This window comes from Paroedura picta, chromosome 3 (assembly GCF_049243985.1).
Source record: "Paroedura picta isolate Pp20150507F chromosome 3, Ppicta_v3.0, whole genome shotgun sequence".
NCBI classification, from domain to species: domain Eukaryota; kingdom Metazoa; phylum Chordata; class Lepidosauria; order Squamata; family Gekkonidae; genus Paroedura; species Paroedura picta.
The window spans coordinates 62714995-62721370 of NC_135371.1; positions in this window are offsets into that span (position 1 = coordinate 62714995).

A 6376-nucleotide genomic window follows, 5' to 3' on the forward strand; every position below is an offset into this window, starting at 1 on the left:
TACAGCAACAGGCTAGGTTGGGCTCACGTGGGGCTCATTCATCAGAGGAAGGCGGAGTGCCAGGTGCAGCCACTTGGTGTGACAGCTCAGCTTGTTCTTAAGCACAGCCAAAGTGCTTCTTAGTGTGGCTGCAACCTGTGCACATGTCCACCCGTTGCCTTGACTGGTTTCCTGCTCCCCGACGCTTCAGCGAAGCTCTGCTCCACAGATTCCTGGCTTGACCTTGGTAAAGATAAACTCTTTCGGTTCTCCTTTGGACTACGTCAGCTAACCATTCCTGATAAGACCCGGACTGGACTTTTGACTACTCTCTGGTATGCGCTTTGAACTTGCTTGACTCGGTAATTGTGCTTGCCCTTGCACTAACCCTGCGTGTGCCCGGCTAGGGCAACACACTGTCTGAAGCTCTGCCTATGAGGCTGGGAGTTCAATCCCAGCAGCCAGCTCAAGGTTGACTCAACCTTCCATCCTTCTGAGGTCGGTAAAATGAGTACCCAGCTTGCTGGGGGGTAAACGGTAATGACTGGGGAATGCGCTGGCAAACCACTCCGTATTGAGTCTGTCATGAAAACACTAGAGGGCGTCACCCCAAGGCTCGGACATGACTCAGTGCTTGCACAGGGGATACCTTTACCTTTATTGCTATTCCAATATATAATGAAAATATCATCTAAGAATCTGGTATACAAAATTATATCCATGAAAAAGGGGTTATTATTCTCATTGTAAAGCCAGTTATGTTCTACATTCAACATAAATAGGTTTACAGTGGAGGACACCACAGCTGACCCCATCGATATGCCATGAGTTTGTAGGTTTAATACATTCTCAAATTCAAAACTGTTATGTTCCAAAACAATATCAAGTAAATCAAGTAAATAATGTAGAATCATAGAATAATACAATTGGGAACTTGGTCTGTTTAGCCTGGAGAGGAGATGACTGAGAGGGGATCTGATAACCATCTTTAAGTATTTAAAAGGGTGCCATATAGAGCAGTGGTCCCCAACCTGCGGGCCGTGGCCCAGTGCTGGGCCATGAAGGCCATGGTGCCGGGCCGCGGTTCCCTCTCCCCGCCCCCCCCCCCACAGTAAAAAACTTCCCAGGCTGCAAGCTTGCGGCCCGGGAAGCTTCTTACTGCGGGAGGGCGGGGAGAGGGAATCAGGGCCGTGCCGTGCAGCCGTGCGGGCGCGGCCCGTGGCCGTGGCCCGATGCACGGGTGTGGCCTGTGCGGGCGGGGCCCGTGGCCGTGGCCTGATGCATGGGTGTGGCCTGTGCAGGCGGGGCCCGTGGCCGTGGCCTGATGCGCGGGTGTGGCCTGTGTGGGCGGGGCCCGTGGCCGTGGCCTGATGCGCGGGTGTGGCCTGTGCGGGCGGGGCCCGTGGCCGTGGCCTGATGCGCGGGTGTGGCCTGTGCAGGCGGGGCCCGTGGCCGTGGCCTGATGCGCGGGTGTGGCTTGTGCGGGCGGGGCCCGTGGCCGTGGCCTGATGCGCGGGTGTGGCCTGTGCGGGCGGGGCCCGTGGCCGTGGCCTGATGCACGGGTGTGGCCTGTGCGGGCGGGGCCCGTGGCCGTGGCCTGATGTGCGGCCTGCTGGCGCGGCCCGATGCGCGGCCGTGGCATGCGGGGGCGCGGCCCGATGAGCGGGCACGGTCCGCGCGGGCGCAGACCGATGCCCTGCCGGTCCCCAGCCTCAGAAAGGTTGGGGACCACTGATATAGAGGACGGAGCAGAATTGTTCTCTCTTGCCCTGGAGGGAAGGATCAGAACCAATGGGATGCAATTAATCCAAAAGAAATTCCGTCTAAACATCAGGAAAAGTTCCTGACAATTAGAGCGGTTTCTCAGTGGAACAGGCTTCCTTGGGAGGTGGTGGGTTCTCCATCATTAGAAATTTTTAAACAGAGGCTAGATAGCCATCTCACAGAGAAGCTGATTCTGTGAAGACAAAGGGGTGGCAGGTTACTGTGGATGAGCGCTATGGATGGGAGTGTCCTGCATAGTACAGGGGGTTGGACTAGATGACCCATGAGGTCCCTTCCAACTCTATGATTCTATGATTCATGGCTTCATGCTTATAATAATTCATATTCCAAATAACAATCCTACCTCATTTGTCCGCTGATTTAGTTATAATTTCTGGATCCATTTGTTGCTCTTTTAAATAGGCAAATTGGATCAGATATTCAAATTTTCCATTTGTATCTAAGAGAGGAATGTGTTTGCCTCAGGCTTTTATAGATAAGCAAGACAGGTGCAGAACTGTGGGTCCTGCCAAAAAGCAGTGTAGGCCCTGAGCAGCCAGCATATCTAGGTTCTCTGGCAGATGTGAGAATGGGAAATACACCAGTGAGGCAGCTGGCCACCCTGGAGACTGCCCTCTGGAGACACCCTATGACAATCTGCATCAGGGTTAGCACAAATATTGACTAATGACTTTGTTGACCACCCGTCCCTTCAGAGGAGGAGTGTGTGTGTGAGGTCAGAAAAGGACCTGATAGGGCAGGGTGTTGTCCAGATAGAGGGCTTTCCAGGAGAGGCAGATTGTTCTGGGTTCAATCCCTTCACAAGCCTCCCCAAATTGGGAGGACTGGCAAATACTCCGGAAGATAGAGACAGAGTTCAATGAGATCTGAACACAATGGTAAAATGGGCAAATGAGAACAAGATGCAATTTAATAAAGATAAGTGTAAAGTTCTGCATCTAGGTCGGAAAAATGAAAAGCATGCCTACTGGATGGGGGATACGCTTCTAGATAACACTGTGTGTGAACGAGACCTTGGGGTACTTGTGGATTGTAAACTAAACATGAGCAGGCAGTGTGATGCAGCGGTAAAAAAGGCAAATGCCATTTTGGGCTGTATCAACAGAGGCATCACATCAAAATCACAAGATGTCATAGTCCCATTGTATACGGCACTGGTCAGACCACACCTGGAGTACTGTGTGCAGTTCTGGAGGCCTCACTTCAAGAAGGACGTAGATAAAATTGAAAGGGTACAGAGGAGAGCGACGAAGATGATCTGGGGCCAAGGGACCAAGCCCTATGAAGATAGGTTGAGGGACTTGGGAATGTTCAGCCTGGAGAAAAGGAGGTTGAGAGGGGACATGATAGCCCTCTTTAAGTATTTGAAAGGTTGTCACTTGGAGGAGGGCAAGATGCTGTTTCCGTTGGCTGCAGAGGAGAGGACACGCAGTAATGGGTTTAAACTTCAAGTACAACGATATAGGCTAGATATCAGGAAAAAATTTTTCACAGTCAGAGTAGTTCAGCAGTGGAATAGGCTGCCTAAGGAGGTGGTGAGCTCCCCCTCAGTGGCAGTCTTCAAGCAAAGGTTGGATACATACTTTTCTTGGATGCTTTAGGATGCTTAGGGCTAATCCTGCGTTGAGCAGGGGGTTGGACTAGATGGCCTGTATGGCCCCTTCCAACTCTATGATTCTATGATTATAGGCCACCCTTAGTTTGGACAATCCTCTCCCTTTCATCCTGGGCTTTCTTTGCTCAATTTCATAAAGCAAACTTGGGATGGGCCCCCCCAATATTTTCTGAGTTGATTTCTTTAAATTATATGAGTTATAATAAACTACCAAGAGGTGTGCATCCTTCCAATAAATATGGGCCTCCTTTCCAAACGATTACTTCAGTTGAATATCAAGGACTTTGATTTTGCACAAGTTACAGTTTACCTGAGATTGTGAGGTGGGAAACACTTTTCACTGGTCTTTGTTTGTTTGTTTTTACAGTCTGTAAATCTGATAGCAGCAGAATTTTGCCCCCTCCTTAGAGAAAGGAAGCAGGATTATGCCGAAGGCTGTCTTTATTCCAAGTAGCATGCAGGAACTAGCTAGGAGGTATTCTGCATGGAGCCAAATAAAACAGTTTAAAAAACAATTTAAACCGCTTTATTATATTACAATTGTTGTTCTGCATTGAATATAATCTGTTGAAAAACTACATTGCAATGCTCTCTGCATGAAACAATTCATAGCCCTGCCCCCTGTAGTTTTGCCAACTTTGCTTTGTTCTCAAATGCAGTCACTCATCTGCATAACTAAAGATCTTCTCTGCATGTTTAATATTCCGTCTCAGGCAGGCAGGGGAGAAATGAATCGGTGAAAAGCATCTTTCAGAAACAACGCTTAAAAGACGCTTAAAGCACCGAAGAGGCAGTTCACCATGCAGAGCAAAATCAGTTTTGCGGAGTAAATTCACTCTTCTGTGCAGAGATCAGAAAAACAATGGTGTATTTAGTGAGTTTTCATCAGCTTATCCATCATGCAGAAGAGGCCTAGGCTTACCAGGTGCCCTTGCCCTGTGGACAAACTTCCACCCCCACACTCTTTTATCCATGTTCAATTGCATGAGCAGCAGGAGAAAACTTTGGAGGCAAAATGACATTGAAGGCACTGTGATGCCACAGCGGGAAGTGATGTCAAAGTATCTGCAATTATCTAGGAATTTTTCCTAATCTCTATTTTAAAATCTCATTTTAAAAATCTAGCTCTCAGAAATAAATTTTGTACCATTTTAGACTCAGTTGTTTTTACCAAAAGGACGGATCCTTCTTTCTTGGCAAGATATTAAACAAATAGCATACATAAAGGCGAATACACAATTTAAGTCAATTAGACAATGTTAAACATAGTACTTATGGAATTCCCTTTGCAATACATACTGGGTTTGCAATTCCAATCCACCACCACCCCACCACCACTTTTTTTTTTGGTAATAAAACAGGAGAGTTAACAAATAATGGGATCTAGGGCAAACCACAGCTTCCTTCTTTTTTATGGCTAGAAAATAGGTAATATTTGCAATGCTCAGCATCACTGTAGTTCCCCATAGGTACACCCTTGGTTCAATATTGAACAATCCAGTAATCCATCCCAGAGAAGTCAGTGATAGAATCCCAGAAATTTAGCTCACTGAAACATAATTTGTTACCGCATAATATTGTAATCCTACCAAAACCACAGGAAAATTTGAGATTTTATTGAAATTGGATGAGCACATTTTAAAACCACAATGGGGTTGAATTTCTGATTGGAGGTTAATTTATGCTAAAACTGCCCCAGCCAATCAAAATTTGAGCCAGAGAAACAGAGAAATCCTTCCAAGCCCCAACAAGGCAGCTTTTGAAAAGCAGGCAATCCATATACTCATTTAACAATATAGGGCCATTAATATGTAGTAATTATGAGTTAATAATATCATCTGATTCCAAATGAATTGTGGCAAGGAAGGAAGAATGTTGCAGAAATATCTCTCAAGCCATCTTGAGGGATAGGGGAAAGGTTTTGGTAGCCTGTAGCTTGACTGTCCCCCCCCCCCCCCCAAGCCCACAGAACTCGGAAACATGAGCCTTTTTTGCATGTCTGAAATATATACAGTGAATATGCATATAGCTGTATACAGGATGGAAAATCTCTAAGCAAAAGCAGAGTTATCACGGTGTGTCTGCACGGAAGGACTATGCAAATAGCCTAGTGTAGGGTTCCCCAACCTGTGGGCTGCGGACCACATGTGGTCCATAGATGAATTGGAGGTGGGCCGCAAAGGACGCCTTCTCCCCCCCCCCCGTACCTTTAGTTCATCCCCCCCCCCCGGCCCTTTACAACACACTTCGGGTGTCATTGTCGCCCATCACTCCCAGATGGGACTATCTCGTTGCAGAGAAACAAGCTCAGGGTTCCCATTGATTTGTCATTGTCATGAGTTAAAATTTCCATGAAAATAAAATGTTCCTTATGTTCATTGTTGTGGCGTGTCTGTATCGTATTTTGAAGGGATGTTTAAACATTACCATAGCGACCAGAGAGCATTAGGGCAGTGGTTGAGAGTAGAGGAGTAAACTACCCCCCCCCCACCGGGCCTCAGTAAAATTGTCAAGCGTTGAGTGGTCCCCGGTGATAAAAAGGTTGGGGACCACTGGCCTAGTGGATAAAGGTAAGTTGGGGTGCAGCTATGATTTCATTCCTTTCCACCAATATAACTTTGGTGATGTGAGAAAAGGCAGGAAAGGGAATCTTACATTGTTACAGCTTTTCCAGTGAGACAGTACTGAAACGGTCCTAATCTTTAGACTTTAGACACATTTTGTTATCTGAAAGAACAAACATACCATGTGAACAACACCTAAATCAAAGAGAAAGTGGTGATCCTGGCAGAGAGCAAATTCCTAATTAAAAAGAGTCATCTCCTTACTCTTCCATCACTAGAGGCACTCTATGTATCGTATACCATACTGCCAATATTTGGGACAGGTGATGCTGGGAAAAAATTACATGGGAGAACTCTTGCCTTGATGGTCTGTTTTTGGGCTTTTAATGATCACCCAGCTGTCCAGTGATAGGCTGCTTCTTCATGGATGTTT